At 32.0% G+C, this 22,773-nt stretch overlaps 2 long non-coding RNA genes across 2 annotated transcripts; one reads left to right on the top strand and one right to left on the bottom strand.

Annotated features, from left to right (window-relative positions):
- Positions 1 to 10,337: 10,337 nt before the first annotated feature.
- LOC114179452 lies at positions 10,338 to 10,979 on the top strand. Its single transcript, XR_003603470.1, has 2 exons — positions 10,338 to 10,550; positions 10,694 to 10,979. It is a non-coding gene; the product is annotated as an uncharacterized LOC114179452 (long non-coding RNA).
- A 7,748-nt stretch (positions 10,980 to 18,727) lies between these two features.
- On the bottom strand, positions 18,728 to 19,356 carry LOC114179734. Its single transcript, XR_003603523.1, has 2 exons — positions 19,131 to 19,356; positions 18,728 to 19,013 (listed from the first exon to the last, which is right to left on the bottom strand). It is a non-coding gene; the product is annotated as an uncharacterized LOC114179734 (long non-coding RNA).
- Positions 19,357 to 22,773: the final 3,417 nt, after the last annotated feature.

The following is a 22,773-nucleotide window of genomic DNA, read 5'->3' as shown; positions in this document are numbered from 1 at the left end:
TTTTTTTTTTCATATAATATATATATATATATATATATATATATATATATAATAAATAATTAAATGTTTTAGAATTATTATATTATTAATCAAAATATTAAAGTAATTTAATTATTTAATTAATTAAATATATGATTAAGAGTATATATATTATTGCGACTTGGTTGTAACGACTCTTGAAAAAAATTACTAGCAGTTAAAAATTGCTAAAAAATTTACTTTTTTTATGATATTTCATCATATCCCACTACTAGAAATTCTAATATTACATGAGATCTTTCTTGTAAATTTGTTAAAAAAAATTTGCAAGAAAAAACTTTATTTTGCCATTTTCTCTAAAAATCTTAATTGATAGGTAATTTTTTCATGGGTAATTATTTCCTACAAAATTATAAAATTTGTAAGTATTTTCTACAAAATTTATTGCGAAAAATGTTTTATACTAAATATTTTACAAACAAAAAATTAGTAGCAATTTCTTATAAAAAAATTTTCATAATAAAATTTATAAGTATTTCCTGAAAAAAATTTTCAAAACAAAAATGAAAGTAAATATGAGTTTTTTAATAGTCTCTTGAACGTCTCATATATTAAAAGGTGTTTGGTCCAACATCTAATATATTTAACTAGTACCATTGAGATATTGCTTTTATAGTCCAACAACTTCGCTAGTCCATTGTTTCACTATTCACAATCTGAAAATTAGTCATGGAAAAGGCCTTGTTTTAGCAGAAAAACACCCATCCATTATTTAGTTTAAGTGATGTTAATTGAGTCACTTTTGTTGAAACTCGGCACTGTTATATTTTATATATTTTTATCGTATAAAATTATTATTTTCTATTTTGTTATTATTACGGATTAGCATTAATCAATAAATTAAGTTATCTGTTAATGTTAATTATATTACACATAATTTATTATTGTATGGGTAATATATATAATTTTGTATTTCAGATGAACGATCCGTGATGGGTTGGATTGTTTAGTAAACAGTCTCTGATGGGCTTGAATAATCAAATACTTATTTGAGAGGTTCTTAGTCTCTATTGAGAGGTTATAAAACTGATATCCCATTAGTCAATTTTAAGAGTAACAACGTAAAACACTCTTACATTTTAGAAGACCTATCAGGAAGAGAACAGTAGCATCTCATACTACGTGCTTCCATGGATCCTTCATTAATTTCTGTTACACAATTTTTAACTCATACTTGAATATGTTTTGAATATATTGTATTATTGTATCTTATATATTTTGTATCCCTATCAAATGGTATCAGAGGTTATAAGATACAAAATACCATTATTCTTTTAGAAGTGTATCTTAATTTCCATATTTGTTCACTGAGGCATGAAATATTATATGGAGATATTAAATTTCTTGTTTCAATTAGAAAATTGATGAAGGGGTTGAATTGATTATTTGTGTTTACGTTTTGTTCTCGATTGCCATGAACATTAATTGCTATATGTCTCCATTTTCTATCTCGTTTTAGCTGTTCTGGTGCTGCTCCATGGTGATATTGCAAATTAATGAATTTTTAGAGGGGATTAAAATTATTGAAGCCACAAATTAAAGAAACCCTAACCCTAATTAAAATACCTTTTGAACCTTTCTTCATTCTACTTGGAAATCAAACGACCTATCACCGGTGGGGAGATGCGACGCGTCTGGTTTGTTTGGTATCCGTCACTAGTGCGGTGGAGTGCGATGTTGATATCGCAGAGGTTCCCAGTCATGGTGGTTTCACAAGGTTTCATCACCCCTTTCGCAAGTTGTTCACAACGATTGTAGTGATGGTTTCGTTGCGGAGGCTCGCGACAGTGTGAACGATGGCTGTTTGCTTGCGTTGGTGGTCCTGTTCACATCACGGTGGCTTGCAGTTTTGTTTTCTCGTGATGGGATGCGATCCCCCTGACAGTTGGGAGTCGCAGTTGTTGTTGGCGACATCGATTAGTTAATGGTCACGCGGCGCAATGATGGGTTTTTTCACGATGCTGGACTTGCGTGGTGGTGACTTGCGTTGCACTATTTTTTCTTGCTCGTTGAATGCTTCTGGTTCTACTGCTCCGATTTGAGTGGTTTTCGACGGCTTGTGTGGTGCGTCTACATTCTGTTAGTCGAAAAGACAAGCGACAACGACGAGTCAAGCACGCTCCATATGTGTCTCAACCTATTGGGCCCAAAGGACACAAAAAGTCTAAGTGGAAAACATGAGCCAGCCCATTCACATCATTTTTTTGTTTTTCTTAAATCAATTTATTTATATATAATATCTTTAAAACAATGATGAAGTGTGGTGAAGTAGGTTCGAAGCCAGAAACTATGCAAGTGTGTATTAAATGTTTATTTACACAATAAGTGTGTATTAAATGTTTGTTTGTTATTTTGATAACAACTTCTTTGCCTATGCCATTGACTTCGGGCAAAACTTTAAATGGGACAAATTTTGAGGACTGGAAATAATCTTTGGATTTGTATCTGGCAATTACCAACATGGATTTTTCCTTGAGAGAAGTAGAACCTTAAGCTCTTACGCTTGAGTCCACTAGTGTCCAGAGAGCTTCTCGTGAAAAATGGGAACACTCGAACAGGGTGTGCCTGATGGTGATGAGATACACCATGGAGAAGTCTATTTGATAGAGCATTCTAGATAATGACAATGTTAAGGATTTTATGAGATTAGTTAGTGAGAAGTTTAAGACTTTTGACTAGAGTTGTCAAAACGGGTCACCCGACCCAACCCGACTCGGCCTGCGACGGGTTGGCCACTTAGTGGGTCAACCCAACCCGGCTCATTTATTGGCGGGTTAAACGGGTTGGCTCACTGGCTCACTTAATTAAAAAAAAAAACACAATTTTTTTCTTCAATCTCAAGAAAACTAAATTATAATTCCGATTAAAATCTAAATAAACTTCATTACAATCCAAATAAAATCCTAAATTATGTTAAACTCGAAATACAAACCAAAATTAAAAAAATATAAATTACTATGTAACATCAAATTATTATTGTCACTTATCAAACTATAGTATTAAAATCTTGAATGAATAAATCCACAATATTTTCATCTCTTGAAACATTTTCTTTATCCCCATCTACAATACATACACACACACACACACACACACATATATATATATATATATATATATATATATATATATATATATATAATATAATATAATATATATATATATATATACATATAATATAATATATATATATATATATATATAATATATACTTATAATATATATATATATATATATTAATTTAATATTTAAAATTTATTGGCGGGTTAGTGAGTCAATCCGGCTCATCACGGGTTCAACCCAAATGAGCCGGGTTCTTAGTGGGTTGGGTTCATTTTTAACCTGTACTAAAATTTGTAATTTTTTTTCAACCCAACCCGTCCCGAACCCGTGATGAGCCAGGTTAGCTCGCGGGTTATAACCCATTTTGACGGCTCTACTTTTGACAAAGCTCAAAAGGGCCAATATCTGTCACTTCTTGAGAAGACCAAATATGATGGTGTCAATGGTGTTCGTGAGCATATGATGAAGCTTGTGCACTATTATAACAAACTCAAATCTCTAAAGGTAGAGCTTGGTGATAGTTAATTGATTTGGGAAGTTATGGAGTCTCTTCCTTCTCAGTTTGATGTGTTGAAGACTTCTTACAACACTCAGAAGGAGGAATGGACAATTGATGAAATGATAGCTATTATTTCTCAAGAGGAAGTATCGATTAAAAAGACCAAGTCTCATAGTGTGCAGTTCACAACTATTACTTCTAGCACTAAACCTGTGAAAAAGGGATTCAAAGGTAAATCTCATCCTGAAAAGGGGAACACAGGGAAAACATTAGTGGTTTTGGAGCCTAAGAAGAAGTACTTCAAGGGGAATTGTGCCTATCGTAAGAAATTTGGGCATAAGCTAGCTGACTGTTATATTCTTAATAAGAAGAATGTTGATAAGGAAGGTATACTCCTATATGCTCTAGCTTGTTTTGAATCTAATGTTGTGGATGTTCCTACCAACTCTTGGTGGTTAGACTCGGGTGTCACTATTCATATTGTGAATTCTTTACAGGGGTTCACAAGTCTGAGAAAACCAAGTGATGTCGAGTCCAAGATTATCATGGGAGATGGAGTTAGAGCACCAGTTGAAGATATAGGAGTAGTTTCTTTAAATTTACCTTCTGGACATGTTTTGTTATTGAAAGACGTTGTTTATGTACCTTCTATGAGAAGGAATTTGATTTCAGTTTCAATTTTGGATAAATGTGGCTATGCTTTTGAATTTGGCAATGGTAAACTTGATGTTTATTTCAATTCAATTATTGTTGGCTCAGGAGTTTTATATGATGGACTTTACATGTTGAATATGAATGACATGTTTGTTAATTCTGTTATTGGACATAAGCGTAGTAGAGTTGATGGAAATTCCTCTAAGTTATGGCATAGACGTATGAGACATATTTCTAGACCTCGGATTGAGAGGTTGATTAAAGAGGGTATTCTGCATGATTTGGATTTTTCTGATTTTTATACTTGTATTGATTGCATTAAGGGCAAGCTTACCGCAAAAGTAAGAAATACAGGAGCAAACAGGAGTGACAATGTGTTAGAGCTTATTCATACTGATATATGTGGACCTATCACATCCACTTCCATGGGGGGATATAGGTATTTTATCACGTTTATAGACGATTATTCTCGATTTGGATGGATAGATCTCCTATAGGAAAAATCAAGGTCCTTGGATGCTTTTAAGTCTTTCAAAGCTGCTATTGAGTTGAAAACAGGAAAGAAAATAAAAAGTGTAAGGTTTGACATAGGTGGAGAGTATTATGGCAAATATGATGAGACTAGAAGAAATCCTGGACCTTTCTCTAGATTTCTTAATGAATGTGGTATTAAAGCTCAGTATACTATGCATGGTACTCCTCAGCAAAATGGAGTTGCATAAAGGAGGAATCACACTCTTTTAGAGATGGTGAGATGTATGTTGAGTCATTCCTCTTTACCGAATTTCATCATATCTTGACAGTTAAAAACCACCACAAAATATATCATTTTTTGACAGTTAAAAATCGCCACAAATTATTGATATACTTTGACTGTTAAAAACTGCTAGAAATCATTGATGACCACCTAGATGCATATATAACCTGAAATCAGTAGACATATCTCTACCTAAAATCATTTCATTTTTTTTAATTAATGAAATTCAAAATTAAAAAATTAAAAAATTAAAAATTAAAACAGTTTGCAAGATTGGAGGGAACAGTTTTCTTTTTATCTCAACTTCTCTACTTCAACTCCTTCTCATGCCTTCATATTTTCAAATTATGATCATCGTGGTCACAAAGCATACACTTCACTATTTTAATTTCCTCTTTTAGACTAGGATGCATTTACTTTATGCACCTCACATTTCTTTTTATGCACCCATTTCCTATGTGAATAGTTTTTCTCATTGCACTTATATATTAACTTATGCACTCTCATTTTCTATTTTCAATTTTACCTTTTTTTTTCTAATTAAATCTCACATTTCAATTACATCAATTTCTAAAATAATAAAAATGTTTTAAATACAAATAAAAATAAAAATAGTATTCAAAAATGATAAAAAATAAGAATAAAATTAAAATTAAAATTGAACAAATGTGTTCTTTATTTCCTATTTTAGTGTCTAATCGACTACTCGCGTCGCATAACACATTTCTTTTTCTAAAAGTACAAAAATTATAAAAATGGTTTTAGTGTGTAATTGACCGCTCGCGTCGCACGACACATCTTTTTATAAAATTACAAAAATTATAAAAAAGGTTTTGGTGTCTAATCCACCGCTCGCGTCGCACAACACATCTTTTTATCAAAATACAAAAATTATAAAAATGGTTTTGGTGTCTAATCCACCGCTCGCGTCGCACGACACTCTTTTAAAAAAAATACAAAATATAAAATGTTTTTGGTGTCAACCCAGCCACACGGGTCACATGACACTTATTTTCAAAAATGTCGAAAGAAAACTTTCAAAAATTAAATATTTTAATCAAATTTTTATAAAGAATTATGTATCCCTTATTTCTCATTTGTAATGAGAATACGTAGGACGAAGGTTAATCTTTGTCGGGTCCTTTTTTACTCAAATTTTTTTTTCTTCAGTATTTTCTTATTTTTGGAAAAAATAAATATTTTAAAATAAACACATCATCTTTGCGAATTTAATTAAAGGTACCGCCTTTGGATGAGCGCTGTAGAGTGCTAATACCTTCCCTACGCGTAATCGACTCTTGGACCCTAAATTTGGTTTTCGCAGACTTTATTTTATCTTTATAGTTTTCCATAATAAACTACGGTGACGACTTCAAATCTCTATTTTCAAACTAATTTATTTTTATTTCGCCATCCTGTCGCGGTTTAGGCTGGGACATATACTATGATGATTATAATGGTTGGTGTGACATTGTGTTTATGACGGTTAAGAAAACAATGTTAGAATATAAATTTGGACTTCAAAGATTCCAACCACGACTTTTAAAAGCATGATGGCATTCAAGGAAACAAACAAAAGATTATGTGGTTAACCTTTAAAATTCATTTTGCTCAAGTACATGTTAAAAAATCAGACAATTACTTTTCAACATCTTCAAAGATCGTGAACCACAAATATTATAAAGGGAATTACATGTGAAAGTACCTCCATGACAACACATGTTCAAAACTAGTATGTGATGTGTTTGGACAAGGTTTTATTTATACCATTTGGAAGGGAAACCATGGCCTTTTCCCAAAACAATCTCTAGAACCGCAGAATCTGACATCCCACAAATTGTTAAAGTATGTATTTATGGTTTCTTTTATTTCACTATGAATAGTTTTACATGATAATTATGAAGTGACAACTATATTTCGGTGAAAGGTAAATAGAATAAGTGACAACAATAGCTTACATAGCGACCCTTCAAGTTGCGTCTGAGTAATGATATGTTGTTACAAGGTTGAGTATAAACATTATATGGATCAATATTTACCTGCTCCATTGTTGCAAATCTTATAGCCTGCAACGACATATACATGTGGACTAAGCTCACCAAATGGAGTTCCCTTATACTACTCAATGAATATTGTAACACCTTAGGCATATATTACTTGATAATGGAAATATAATATAATTTCTTGAAATTAAAAATAATAAATCAAGTTCCTAAACGTGGAAAATTTAAAACTTATATCGTTGTTGTTCAATTACATTGCTACATCTTTATTACAAGTTCACAGTAGAGAAAAACATCATAAAAATTTTCTGGGAATTCCAGAATTCCCTTGCACCTGATTACAATTCTAAACCTTCCAGTACACGATTCAATCTACCAATTGCACATACTACAAAGACAAGAAAAGCTAAAGATAAATTTATAATGAGCTAAGGTGGGACCAAAACCTAGTATCACTCTAACTTTTCTTCCAGATAATACACAATGCTCCTAGGGATGACAATAAGTCGAGTCGGGTATGGATAGTGTCTACCTGCAACCCAACCTGCAAAAAAAAAAAAAAATCTTCCGCTATCCGTTCGTTTACTCGTTGGATACCCGCTTAAAAAATATTCGCGGATTTTTTTAAAACTTGCGGGTACCCGTGAATACCCGCATACCTGCGAATATTTAAATATATATATATATATATATATATATATATATTATAAATTTTTTAAATAAAATTATAAAAATAAATTTAACTTAATAAAAATATAATTTTAATTTTAATTTTAATTAAATTTAACTTAATAAAATATAAATTAAATTTTAATTTTAATTTTTTGCGGGTAAAGAATACCCGCGGCTTGTATGATATCCACACCCGACCTGTTTATAAGCAGATATTAAAATACCTGTTACCTACGAATTATAAGTACCCGCATGTACTAACTAACCATCGCAGATTTTATCCGTGGATATCCGACTACATGGCTACTTTTGTGATTCCTAAATGGTCCTCTCTTGGCATTTTCCTCGCTTTGTCTACCTGTTTTAAAGAAAACTGAAGGCTAAAACCTTTGTTTTATCACAATAGTTCAGTCATATTTTTTTTATCACAATTGATCATTAAACCTAAACTCCATAAATCTTGAAAAATAAAAAATGGGGATTTTTTTTTTATCAACAATAATAAATATATATATATCAAAAGAATAGTTAAAAAGAATTTGCACTCATGCATGTGTAATGTATTCTTATAACTAGATATTCCCTATGCTTACATTTTTTTTGTCCCCAATATTCACCATCCACAAATATTACATAATTTTAACGTTAAAACTATGGTTTAAACTCTTCTATACTTTCTATAGATTGAAGGATTTGACATCATACCCGTTTTTATTGCTCCAAATGACAGTGAATTTGCTATTGACAAAATCATTAGCTTTCTCTACCAACGTTGTTACATATTTGGTGTCTACATATAAATCCATTTGAAAAAAAACCCAGGCGCCATGCACTATGGAGGAGTGAGATTGTAAAGATCAATAGTGCTAATTCTACAGGTAGAGAACCATATATAGATGTGGTGTAAGAGAGCAACTAGCTTATTTTTTACAAAAGTATTCACTCCACCCCTTTTCACTACATTCATTTCCAAGCTGGGCATGATTGATATTACTATGCTCCAATGTAGGAGATGTTAAATTATCAAAACAATTAAATAAAAAGAAATACAAATTCATATGGCGAAATTGGTTTTCACTTGAATAATATATATAAATAATGACATTTGGGGTGTCATAAAATGAATAAAACTTATATCAAAATCCTAAATTTAAAGTGCGAACAACCGAATGATCCGTCTTATTGCAAATATTTTTTCACAACACAACGAATCATAGACTAGTAATGGTACAATGAAACATCACATGCACCGTCCATTTTGTCATAAAAAAAGAAGCTTAGTCATTGTAATTATGATTTTAAGATATAAAAAAAATTCTCCCTTCTTTTCTTCTTTAAAGAATGTTTTACAAATTTGAGAAATTACAATAACTTATACAAGTCAAAGTCAGAGTTCACTCAAAGGATGATTTATACAATTATATGAAGTATGGTAACAACAAAAGAAGATGCAAATTTAAAGTTGCACGTTGAGTGGTAAAAAAACATTATCCACTTAAATTCAAACAAGTTTGGAAAAATGTTTGACACAAAGATAAATAACCACGCAGAAGCTACACCAATCCTTTCAAGAATATTTATAAATAGAAGACAAGACATGAATAATATATAATAACTAGATTTTTTTTTTTAGCTTATCTTTAGAGTGAGATGTAAGGTATAGCAGTAATAGTATATTAAACATATTAATAAAATATCCTAGCTAGTCTCAAAATGAGACTGCTAACTATAAATTTGTGGGTATATAGTCTTATAACGAGACTGTTAAACCTGCATTATTTGCTTAGTGAAATAGCATACTTATATGGATATAAAAATTACAACGCGCATAATATAGTGTGAAACTTAAGTATATTAATACGACTTTTACATATTAAATTATGACATATTTTTATTTTGGAAAAATGATTGAAATGATTACCTATGCTCTTTTCCTCTTCCTCCCCAAAAATAGAAGGATAATGGGATAAACCCTTTTTCCCTTAAATTCAAATGTCATAATTAGTTGTCTCTCTAAAAAAAAAGAGACGAAAAGATTAAAATAGTTTATTCTTTGTTCTAACTGTCTCCACCTTGAGGGACATAAGAATTGAAGAAGATGATCCGACCCACCTCAGAAGGAAAATAAAATGGTAAAGAAGATAAGCTTATAGTGTAAACGTTGTTGAACAGTAAAAAAGAAGCCTATCATTTAACTAAATAATGATGTACATTGGCACCCAAACCTAGTATTACTCCATTTTTTTTTTCAAGACCATGTCTCCTTTTTCCTTCCTTTGTCTACTTGTTAGAAAAATAGGATAAAATTGAAGGCTACACCTTTTTTTATCACAATAGTTCTTTCATATTTTTCATCACAATTATTCTCTTGCAAATAATTTTTGTACCGCAACAATTGTAATATTTGTAGTGTGTTTTCTTCATCTTAAAATTAAATTAATATGTTTAAATGGGTGATACTTCATTTTCTCTAGCATTTAAATTACAACTTCGTAAATTATTATTTTATTATAACATTTTATTAAAATTTATTATTATTACTATGACAATATTTTATTATGAAAAATAATTGTAAAATAAATACAGATAAAAAATTGGGTGTGAATAATCTTCTCCAAATGTTATAAGAAAGGTGTATAAATACCAATGCGCGCCTAATCGCGTAAGGTGTAAGAAGGGCCCTTCCACCACTTGCAGGTTATGGGGAACCTTTTCTCATGCCTTGATATCGGTTCGGTGCGAGATAATAAAGGCGACAACAACAACTACGGACATGGGTCGCAAGAGATTACGATACCCTCATCTTCTGAATCGCAAACAAGATCCAGGAATAATAGCGCTTCAAACAACTATAATTAGCGAGGTAATAAGAAGCACACCCTCAGTGTTTCAAGAACATTTTTTTATGAACAATCACTTTTTACTTTGTTTTGAGCCTCTCCTGATGAATAAGTATAACATACTCTGTTTTTTAACAAAATCTCGTCATATATATGAATCATGCAGGCGCTGATGTAGTTTTACTGTTTCAAGCAACGTATGAAGGATGATGCTGACTTATCAGTGAAGGGAGTGCAGTGTTGTTATTGTTCCTTCTTTTCTGTCTTAGCGTGTGGTTTCAATATAAACGATCTTTTAACTTTTTTCTTGTGGAAGGGAGTGAAGATAGTGTATGCTTTCCTTCTTTTGTGTTCGTGGTTTCAATTATAAGTGTTGGGTTCTGTTTGTACTTATTTTATATATATTTGAGTATGCACACTGTTCGTATCTTGGGATAAAATCACTTTGTAGACTCCTTTTGTGTTCATCAATATCTCCAGCAAAAAGAAAACCCTAAGTTGGTGGGACTTCCATGATCAGAGACATAAAATATGAATGCCAAATATAATTAGAGATATTACAGTGGTATCATAAATTGTTTAAATTTTAAATAATATTACATGGGATACGTGAATGAAATTGTAAAACAATTTACCTTAATGATTTTGTACAACAAAGTTCATCATTATCTCTATTCTCGGTATTTCATGAATTCATTTCTTTATTAAATACTCGACGTCATGCATCTTCTGACATATCTTTCGTTGATTAGAAATTCATTCGATAACAGAAGGCATCAAAAAATTGACGATACAAATAAAATTACATGAATGATCCAAGGTTAGACGTGTTGAACTTTAAGAGGAACTTGAATGACTCTACTGAAGATGAAGCTGATTTGATAATAATTGAACATGGTAGCGTTGCAAGTGTATTTTAGGTCCAGCGTTCTTTGTTATTTTATGTCTGTCCACACGAACTTTATAATTCATTGCATGTATATCCTTCAAATAGAAAAGCTTTTATAAAGGTTAAATCAAATGTAAAAGGTTTTTCAACGTTTTGAATCAATCAGACGTAAATGTAACAGTTAAATTGTTTTTGAGAGGTTTTATATTGATATAATTGATTATTTAGAGACTATTTAAATTACTTTTAGAATTTAGTATTATAATCGATTAAATCATTTTATAATCAATAAACTACAAGAAAATCCTTAGTGACAAATTTTAATACCAATCATTAATTAATGATCAATTTTAGTAACAAAAAATAATTATTTACTATAGTAACTAATTTAGATACCGATTTATAAACAAAATTATTGGTAACTAAAATAGTTTCAAAAAAATTATAATTAGTATCTAAATTAGTAATTAAAATAGTTTTTATTATGAATTGTTCTCTAAACTGGTCACTAATGTTAATTACCTAGGTTTTTCCTACCAAAAGAATTAGTCTCTGATTAGGAAATTGATTCATAAATTGGCCTCTAAACATATTTTGTTATCATAAAATTGATCACTATTTGATAGTTTTCTTATGATTAAAATATGTTTCAAGAACATAATGATGATTGTGTTTACTCAATTATGATGTGCTTTTATCGATAATAATAATAAAGGGACGTTGTATTTATATTTTAAAATTTAGTTCAGTTGAACAATTAACAACTCATTTAATCAATTAGATATATTAATTTTGTTTTTAAACATGTGTTTGTGAAACTATGTAACTATTGATTTCTATCTTTTGTAATCATTTAGAGCTATTTAAATTGATAATTTTAAGAGCTAAATAGCTTTAAAAAGTTTACAACATTAAGGAATGTGCTGAAATATCAAAGTGTTTTTTTTTTTTTTGTGTGTTTGTGTTGTGAAATGGTAATTTAAGTAAAAACTTGGTCAATTAGATTCGAACTAAAGATTTTTCCAAGACTAAAGATTTTTTCAAGTATAAGACTGAACATAATTTTTAGAAAGAGTCCATTCAACTCTTCTTTCTTGGCTAAACACCTCTTTCACATCTTACACCAGTGCAGAAAGGGCTTTTTGTCCCGATTATTTTTCACATTTTGCCTCGGGTCTGGAACCGAAGCATATTGGGGCGAGGCCAAAAGGTGTACTTTTTGGCCTCGGTTATCACCCGAAGCCATAGACTCAGTTTTATGCCTCGGGTCAGTTAGGACCGAGGCCATAGGTGATAAATATTTTTTTTTTTAAAATGGCTTTCCCATTGGCTCGGAGAGTGCGACGAAGATCACCGTCGGTGAACGTTCCAATCAGACGGTACCGTAAAGACCCAAACTTGCAGACACCCAGCATCCGAAAGCGCAAAAACATGGTTGAAATCGAAGAAAGTTTACACTTTGATCGGTGCCCAGATGAGTTTAGCTGGAAAAGCAGAAGTACAACCATGCCCTGTACTCTTCCACCATGGCCACACTCTTCGACTCTCTCGTCCTCGTTGGCCTCCCTTCCCCCGTCTCCTCTTCCATCGTCGCTCGCCCCACCTTCGCCAAGCTCCCACAGTGCATCGGCCTCAGACTCAGACCAACCGTCGCGCGATTCATGGCAGCCTCCGCTCCCAAAGTCGCCTCACACAGCGTGCGCGTTGTGCGCGAGGCTCAGGATACCGTCATCGATGGTCAGTTTTCTTCTTCTTTCTGCGAGATCTTGTGGGCGACGAATCCGGACTTGGGAGTGGTCTATGTGTTCGAAGAAGAAGTTGAGGTGGCTCTACGAAGAGAGAGAGAGTGGAATTGCAGAGGCGCTGGCACGGGGAGGAAGAAGGGTTCGAAAATTTTGAACCCTAAATAAACCCTATGGCTTCGGTTGTTAGAGGAACCGAAGCCATTGACCTCCTTTTGGCACCGGGTCTCCTTGAACCGAGGCCTATACCCTGACTTCCAGCCACTTTTTGGCTTCGGGTCCTACTGGATCGAGGCGTATACCCTTCTTTGGCACCGGTTTTGAGTGAACCGGGGCCTATACCCTCTTTGACTTCAGGTATTTGGAGAACCGAGGCCTAAAATTTGCCTCTAATTGCAAAAATGCCACCGCGCCATTATATGCTTCGGTTCCTGGCCAACCGAGGCATATAAGGCGAGGTAAAATGGGAATTCTGCACTAGTGTTACATAGCCAATTGATAGAGGTTAATAGGTTGAGGTCGACAGGTTCAATCTGAATGGACTAGATGTTGAAGCTCGAATGGTTTAGGCCAAATGGTTTAAGCCAATTGGCCGAGTTGACTAATGGTGGCTGATAGGTTGATGTCGATAGGTTAATGCCGATAGGTGAGGTCGACTAGCCTAGCCGATTGATAGAGATCGATTGATGAAGGCTAATAGGTTATGGCTGAATGACGGAGCCGAAAAGTCAAGACTTAAAAGTGGACAAAGAAATTGAGGATTAAAGGTTGAGGTCGACTAACTGAGTCGACTAATAGAGGCTGATTGATAAAATTCAATAGGTTGGTGCTAACAAATAAGGTTGACTAATAAAGGCTCACAAGTTGAGGGTTTGAGGACAAACAACCAAATGGAAATGTTAAGATTGAAATGTCAATAAAGAAAACAAGGTCAAGACGTTAAGGCTGAATGAACGAGCCAATATGTATGGCTGAAAAGTATATAGAGAAATCAAGGCTGACAAGTTGAGACTGAATGGCTGAGAGGTTGAGGCCAAACGACCCAAGCCGAAATGTGAAGACTGAAAAGTCGACAAAGAAATCAAGGCTGCCAAATTCATGACAAATAGCCGAGAGGTTGAGGACGAGTGGCTGAGCTTATTAGCCAAGTCGACTGATAGAGGCCAACAGGTTGAGGTCGAATGGCTGAGAGGTTACGACCATTGGTTGAGGTCATGTAACCGATCGAACTATAATAGAGGCTGATAGATAAGGTCAATTGGGTGAGCCGATTGACAAAGGCTAACTGATAGAGGCCGGCAAGTTGAGGTCGATAGGTTAAAGTCGAATGGCCTAGAGGTTGAGGTCAAATGTTTGAGGCCGAAATGTCAAAACTGAAAAGGCGACATAGAGATGCCTAAAGGTTGAGGTCAAACTGCCAGGAGGTTGAGGTCAAATCATTGAGGTTGATTGATCGATTCGACTGATAGAGGTTGACATGTTGATGTCGATAGGTAAGGTTGATTGGCCAAGCCGACTAATAGTGGTTGAATGGTTGATGTCGATAGGTGAGGCTGATTGGTTGAGCTAATTGATAGTTGTTGATTGATAAAGGCTGACAAGTTGAGGCTGAACGCCAAACTAAAATGTCAAGACTAAAAAGTTGATAGAGAAATTACGGCTTAAAGGTTGAGTTACAACAACCAAGAGGTTAAGGCCGAATAGTCGAGCCTAAATGTCAAGACTAAAAAGTCGGTAGAGGAATCGATGTCGAAAGGTTGAGGCCGATTGGACGAGAGGTTTAATAGAGGCCTATAGGTGGATGATGATAGGTGAGGTCAACTAACTGGGAGGTTGAGGCCAAACGTTTGAGAGGTTGAGGCTGAATGGTTGAGTAGACTAATAGAGTCCAATGGTTAATGTCGATAGGTGAAGCTGAATTGCCAAGTTGACTGATAGAGACTGAGAGGTCGAAGCCGAATGGTTGAGCCGAAATGTCAAGACTGAAAAGTCGATGGAAAAATCGAGGACAACATGTTGAGGCCGAATGGCCAAGAGGTTGAGGCTGAATGGCTAAGAGGTTGAGGCTGAAATGGTAAGACTAAAATTGTGAACAAAAATTAAATAAACCAAAACAAATACGAGAAGAGGAAAAAAAAGCAACAAGCAATGGTTGGTGGTGGCCAAGAATGAAAATGGACAAGAGAGGAGAACAAGATGCATCGTGAGGAGAGGAAATGAGAACAAAATGCTTCACAACAACCAACAATGATAATGGAAAAGGGCTTCAAGCGAAGATGAGTCCAACAATGGCCTATTTAGTAGCAATGGAGAAGGGAGAGTGTGAGTTTTCACAGTTGCAATGAAAGAGGTTCTATAACGGGTGCAATGTTGTATCACGAAAATAACTTTTCTAAAAATTTAACCTTAGGCAAAAGAATAGTTTTTCGTTCCTATAGTTGTGCAAATATTTTCAAAAATTCCACAAGTGACAATTTTGAAATTAGTATAGACTTTGGTTATTTTATAACAGAAACTTATAATTGTGCAAATAATTTTAAAAATGTCACCATGTTTTGAAAGATTTTGCTTTTCTTAAAATCGAAGCTTAACTATTAGACGATTTCAAATGCATTTGTGTTATTAACCTATGAATTAAAATTTAAATTAATTTCTAATATTAACTATCAATATTTTAATCATACTTATACTAATAAAATTTGTTTCTCCTAAAGAAAGAAAAAAAATACACGTAGAACTTACTTGGTGTAGTCAATAAAGGTCAAAAAAGAAATGTTATAAAAAATGATGCCATAATTGATGGAATGGGAGGTGACATACAAAAGATAGAAAAGCTTATATATCCTCCATACAAAATTAACATCTTTTAACATACATGCTCCTCTGTCCGCAATCCTCGGCCATGGTAGAAGTGGCGGAAAAATGACTTTGATGACATGCCTACAACTTATTTAATGCATCTATAAAAGGCACTATTAAAGTAGGGCATTTTGTAGGTCTAAAATCTTGAATGTGTAGATTCTATTCACATTCATCCACTTCATTTTATTACTCCTTTTATCATTGATATAAAATATAAAACATTATTTAGAAAACTTCTAAACTCTTTTAAAATTGTATTGTCATTGACCGTGCAAAGCATTTGTAAACCTTGAATACTTAAAGTGAGGTGAGATTGTGTCTAATCCCACTCTGTGTTGTCTGGAAATAATGTTTCACATTCTTTCATTATAGCCATTCCACTTTCATTTCCCTAACACTTATTGGCCCATTTTCTATCCTTTTTTACAAAATATATGCAAACTAGAGGCTCACATGCTGCTTTTATTGCTTCAAAATACAAAAAGTAGTCTCATGGAGAATTCCGATCAAAGTTGTTGAGAAAGTAGCTGTTAAATTCATTTACGATTTTTTTAATCTAAATTATTGATATAAATATCATTACTATAAATATGAATTCACATTGACTAACAACTTGAACACTTAAGAGATGAGTATTTATTTGCCTACCTAATTTATTTCATAATAAAAAACGAGGTTGTGAAGATAGTTTTTTCTTGAAAAGAAGTTACGTAGGGAACTTAATAAATAAATAAATATCACTAGTGCAGATTTCACATTTTAACTCGCCTTATATGCTAAGGTCACCGCCGACGACATTGATCAACCCGAAACCAATCATATCTCCTTTTTACCTCGTCCCTATATGTCTCAGTTCTAAAATCGAGGTAGAATAACAAAAACAATCGAAACCAAAAGTCCTTACTGCACTGGTGTGTGTGTGTATATATATATATATATATATATATATTATGTTAAATTTAAACTTTTTTAAAATTTCATCAATTGATTGAATTCGAACAACTTAAAGAAATAAATTAAAAAGTAACTTGTATAAAAGAAACTAATGTCATGGTAATAAAACAAAATGAAATAGTAACTGATGCAGTTGTTGCGGAATAGTTTGAATACATGTTAGAAAACGATTAAATAAATAATATTATTAATAATAATAAAATTATTATATTAGTAATTATTAGAACAATAATAATACTAACATAAATCTAAATTAAATAATATTAATCAAAGACCCAATAATTCTTATAACAATAATAAATAATAAATAAAAAAATAAATGAGGTAAAGAGTAGAATAACATGGATTGAGGCACGCATAATGTTATCCTTAAAAAGAAAACACTCTTACTGCTCAAGGTAAAACAAAATTATATGTGCTTCTCTCTCAAGATACAACAACCGGTCAGATTGATCGGGTGCAGCAAAGGATCTATATTATTTGTGCAAAAAATAATAGCATTTAGCACCATATTATGCATTGTGGCGGCAGGATATATGGCAGTACCCGTACCCACCATACACACAAAATATGGTGGTCATAACCGCCATTTTATATTCCAAATAATTGTCGTATTTAACAAAAACTTTGTACTAAGAATACATTGTAAGAACCATTCCATAGTAACTCATATCGACTACCTTTGCCTCGTGAGGGTAGATAACAACAAACTTATCCATGACACAGTTGAAATCAAAATAGATGATGATGTTGCACAAATAATCAAGCGTTGAGAAAATGTTCAACGTGTAGACTCGTCTATGAAATGTCCCGATACTTGACAATATATTGAATTGTTCATCCAAACAAGATATACACGTTCATCGCATGTCTATGAAATAAGGGAACATATGAATCGTTGGTTAAATACAAATCCATGGGGTACAAAATTTAAATATCCATTTTGGTTGTAGACAATTTCTTTTTATTTTTAGTTATATCGATTAGGGTATCTGTAATGACTTTCTTTCAATAAATATATTTTCTGTTCACTATATTTTATAAATTTCAATTCTACATATTCTGTAAATCATAAATACAATAGGAAAAAAAAATAAACTACAAACGAACAAATTAATACAAACTATTTTTTTTTCATATACTACTTAAAATAATAACTTAGAAAATTTTCAAATATTAATTTTTAACCTTATATCCTATTTATAATTAGTCAACTAGAATTCATTATTTCAAAAATAATTTAATTTTTTAAGTAAAAGTCATACAATTTTAAGAATAAAATCAATTATTTTGACAATCTAATTTTACAACCAAATTTGTATTTTCTTCAGCAATAAATTTTTAATCAATTATATATTCCTTTATTTTAAAAATAATCTATACATTAAATACAATTTTTAAAATTTTTATTATTTAAATTTTTTTACATTAATTTATTAAACTTAAAATATTCTTTTCCATCTCATTCAATTAAAACAAACAAATTAACAAACCAACTATAAATTTTTTCTCCTCTTAAATTTTAAAATTATTTTTAAAGTTCTAATTTACAAACTTTCTTCAACAAAAGAGTAATAAAAAAAATTTATCTCACAATATAATTTTACATTTCTCCATATTATTAACATTACTTATCGTATTTTTAATCATAAACGTATATTTGTCTTTTAATTTAGAAAATGATAAACAAATCTGATTGCATAGGTTATCCTGTTTTTAATTCTTAGGGTTTTCTTTTTGCTGGAGATATTGATGAACATAAAAGGAGTCTACAACTTATATTGAAGTACAACATATTGATGAACATAATTCTAAGTACAAATAGAACCCAACACTTATAATTGAAACCACGAACACAAAAGAAGGAAAGCATACACTATCTTCACTCCCTTCCACAAGAAAAAAGTTAAAAGATCGTTTATATTGAAACCACACGCTAAGACAGAAAAGAAGGAACAATAACAACACTGCACTCCCTTCACTGATAAGTCAGCATCATCCTTCATACGTTGCTTGAAACAGTAAAACCACATCAGCGCCTGCATCATTCATATATATGACGAGATTTTGTTAAAAAACAGATACTTATTCATGAGGAGGCTCATTTATACATAAAAATTTGTTGTTAAAACACTAAAGGTGTGTGTGGTTCTTACCTCGCTAATACTAGTTGTTTGAACGATTATTAATCCTGGCATTGTTGAAACTCTGGGACCCACTTCCGTGGTTGTTGAAAGATTCACGAGTGATGTTTTGGTCCCCTTTTCCGTAGTTGTTGTTGTCGCCTTCATTTCCTCGCACAGAACCGATATCAAGGCAAGAGAAAAGGTTCCCCATAGCGTGCAAGTGCTGGAACGGCCTTTTCCGAGCTCTTCTTTTACACCCCTCTACTTACGCCATTAGCACCATTCATATTTATATACATTTCAACACAAATTTAATTATTTTTCTTATAACATTAGAGGAAGATTGCTCACACATCTTCCCCTCTTATAACCAAAAATATTCTTTCATACCCATTTTTTTTATCTCTATTTATTTTACAATTATTTTTCATAATCAAATATTCTAATAATAATAATAATATTAATAATTATAATTTATGAATTTGTAATTTAAATGTAAGAGAAAAATGAAGTATCACTCATCTTATAAATATCATATTTATTTTAAGATGAAGACAACACGAATATATAATACATTCAAAATATGACCGAACTGTTGTCACATAAAATTTATTTTGCGACAGAATATTTGTGATAAAAATATGACGGAACTATTCTGATAAAAAAAGTTGTAGCCTTCAATTTTATCCTATTTTTCTAACAAGTAAGAAAGGAAGGAAAAAGGAGACATGGGTCTTGAAAAAATAATGGAGTAATACTAGGTTTGGGTGCCAATGTACATCATCATTTAGTTAAATGCTAGGCTTCTTTTTGACTATTCAACAACTACATAACGTTCACACTATAAGCTTATCTTCTTTACCATTTTATTTTCCTTCTGAGGTGGGTCGGATCATCTTCTTCAATTCTTATGTCCATCAAGGTTGAGACAGTTAGAACAAAGAATAAACTATTTTAATGTTTTCGTCTCTTTTTTTTAGAGAGACAACTAATTATGACATTTGAATTTAAGGGAAAAAGGGTTTAATATTTTGTGGGAGGAAGAGGAAAAGAGCATAGGTAATCATTTCAATCACTTTTCCAATATAAAAATACGTCATAATTTAATATGTAAAACTTGTATTGATATACTTAAGTTTCACATTAATATTATGCGCGTTGTAATTTTTATATCCATATAAGTATGCTATTTCACTAAGCAAATAATGCAGGTTTAGCAGCCTCGTTATAAGACTATATACCCACAAATTTATAGTTAACAGTCTCATTTTGAGACTAGCTAGGATATTTTATTAATATGTTTAATATACTATTACTGTTATGCCTTACATCTCACTCTAAAGATAAGCTAAAAAAAATAAAGAAAAATCTAGTTATTATATATTATTCATGTCTTGTCTTCTATTTATAAATATTCTTGAAAGGATTGGTGTAGCTTCTGTGTGGTTATTTATCTTTGTGTCAAACATTTTTCACAAACCTGTTTGAATTTAAGTGGAACGTGCAACGTTAAATTTGCATCTTCTTTTGTTGTTACCATAATTCATATAATTGTATGAATCATCCTTTGAGTGAACTCTGACTTTGACTTGTACAAGTTATTGTAATTTCTCAAAATTTGTAAAACATTATTTAAAGAAGAAAAGAAGGGAGAATTTTTTTGATATCTTAAAATCATAATTACAATGACTAAGCTTCTTTTTTTATGACAAAATGGACGGTGCAGGTGATGTTTCATTGTACCATTACTAGTCTATGATTCGTTGTGTTGTGAAAAAAAAATTGCAATAATAAGACGGATCATTCGGTTGTTTGCACTTTAAATTTAGGATTTTGTTATAAGTTTTATTCATTTTATGACACCCCAAATGTCATTATTTATATATATTATTCATGATTTATATGTACACACCAAATATATAACAACGTTGGTAGAGAAAGCTCATGATTTTGTCAATAGCAAATTCACTGTCATTTGGAGCAATAAAAACGGGTATGATGTCAAATCCTTCAATCTATAGAAAGTATAGAAGAGTTTAAACCATAGTTTTAACGTTAAAATTATGTAATATTTGTGGATGGTGAATATTGGGGACAAAAAATGTAAGGATAGGGAATATCTAGTTAGGATACATTACACATGCATGAGTGCAAATTCTTTTTAACTATTCTTTTGATATATATTTATTATTGTTGATAAAAAAAACTCCTCCACCTTTAGTAAAAAATTTACCAAATCAAGTTTTTATTTTCAAGATTTTATGGAGTTTAGGTTTAATGATCAATTGTTATAAAAAAAATATGACTGAACTACTGTGATAAAAAAAAGGTTTTAGCCTTCAGTTTTCTTTTTAGACAAAGCAAGGAAAAGAGAGTGTCAAGACAGGAGCATTTGATAATGATAAAAGTACTCGTGCCCACAGATATTCACAGACAAAATCTGAAGCGGTTAGTTAGTACTCGCAGATATATAATCCGTGGATAACGAGTATTTTAATATCCACTTATAAACGGGTCGGGTGTAGGTATCATACAATTCGTATCCGCGGGTATCTCTTACCCGCAAAAAATTGAAATTATATTTTATTAAGTTAAATTTAATTAAAATTAAAATTAAAATTATATTTTATTAAGTTAAATTTATTTTAAATTAAATTAAATTAAAATTTTATTTTATTTTATTTTTATAATTTTATTTAAAAAATTTATAAAATATACATATTTTTTAAATATTCGTGGGTATGCGTGTATCCACGGGTATCCGCAGCTTTTAAAAAAATCTGTAGATATTTTTTAAGCGGGTACCCGATAGGTAAACGGACGAGTAGTGGATGGATTTTTTTTTTTGCGGGTCGAGTTGCGGATAGACACTATTCGTACCCGACCCGACCTGTTGTCATCCCTAGGAGCATTGTGTATTATCTGGAAGAAAAATTAGAGTGATACTAGGTTTTGGTCCCACCTTAGCTCATTATAAGTTTATCTTCTTTAGCTTTTCTTGTCTTAGTAGTATATGCAACTAGATGATTGAATTGTGTACTAGAAGGTTTAGGATTGTAATCAGGTGCAAGGAATTCTGAAATTCCCACAAAACTAATGCACCGCTTGGAGGTACAAGTGTTTCTATCAGGCAATGAATGTTGACCAGTAGTTTGTTTGGCTTGCTCAATGGCAAACTGACATTTGAGTAATTGGGGAATGGTTTTAGTACGAAAATTGGTATGATTGTATGATGGCTAAGTGTTCAATTGGGTGTGTGTCTTTCTATGAGTTTGGGAATTTAAATGAAAATTGACTGAATTAAGCTATGAAAAGGAAGTAGAAAAATAGGTTCTGTTAATATCACCTTATCACTTGTATGCTTGAGAGATTTTAGAGATTGTGCGTGGAGGTATTTAACAGGTAGGAAGAATATCTTGATAATGCCATTTAACTAATTGAAGGAACTTGTGCTTGGGATGGGAATTATGGGATTTAATAAATCCAGGAATAGGAAAATGTTATGATGAATTTTGTGATGTGGGAACTGTAATCATATGAAATTGGTGTTCTAGATGTATGATTTAAATGCTTGGATGTGCTAGAAACCATGTTGTTGTGCCTAAACATTAGAAATTTGATTTACTGGTGTGGCACCTGGCGGCAGGGATGTTCCGCCAAGCGATAAGCCACA

The sequence above is a fragment of the Vigna unguiculata genome, chromosome 3 (assembly GCF_004118075.2).
Source record: "Vigna unguiculata cultivar IT97K-499-35 chromosome 3, ASM411807v1, whole genome shotgun sequence".
NCBI classification, from domain to species: domain Eukaryota; kingdom Viridiplantae; phylum Streptophyta; class Magnoliopsida; order Fabales; family Fabaceae; genus Vigna; species Vigna unguiculata.
The sequence above is the reverse complement of the archived record's forward strand: the minus strand, read 5'-3'. Positions and strand labels throughout refer to the sequence as shown.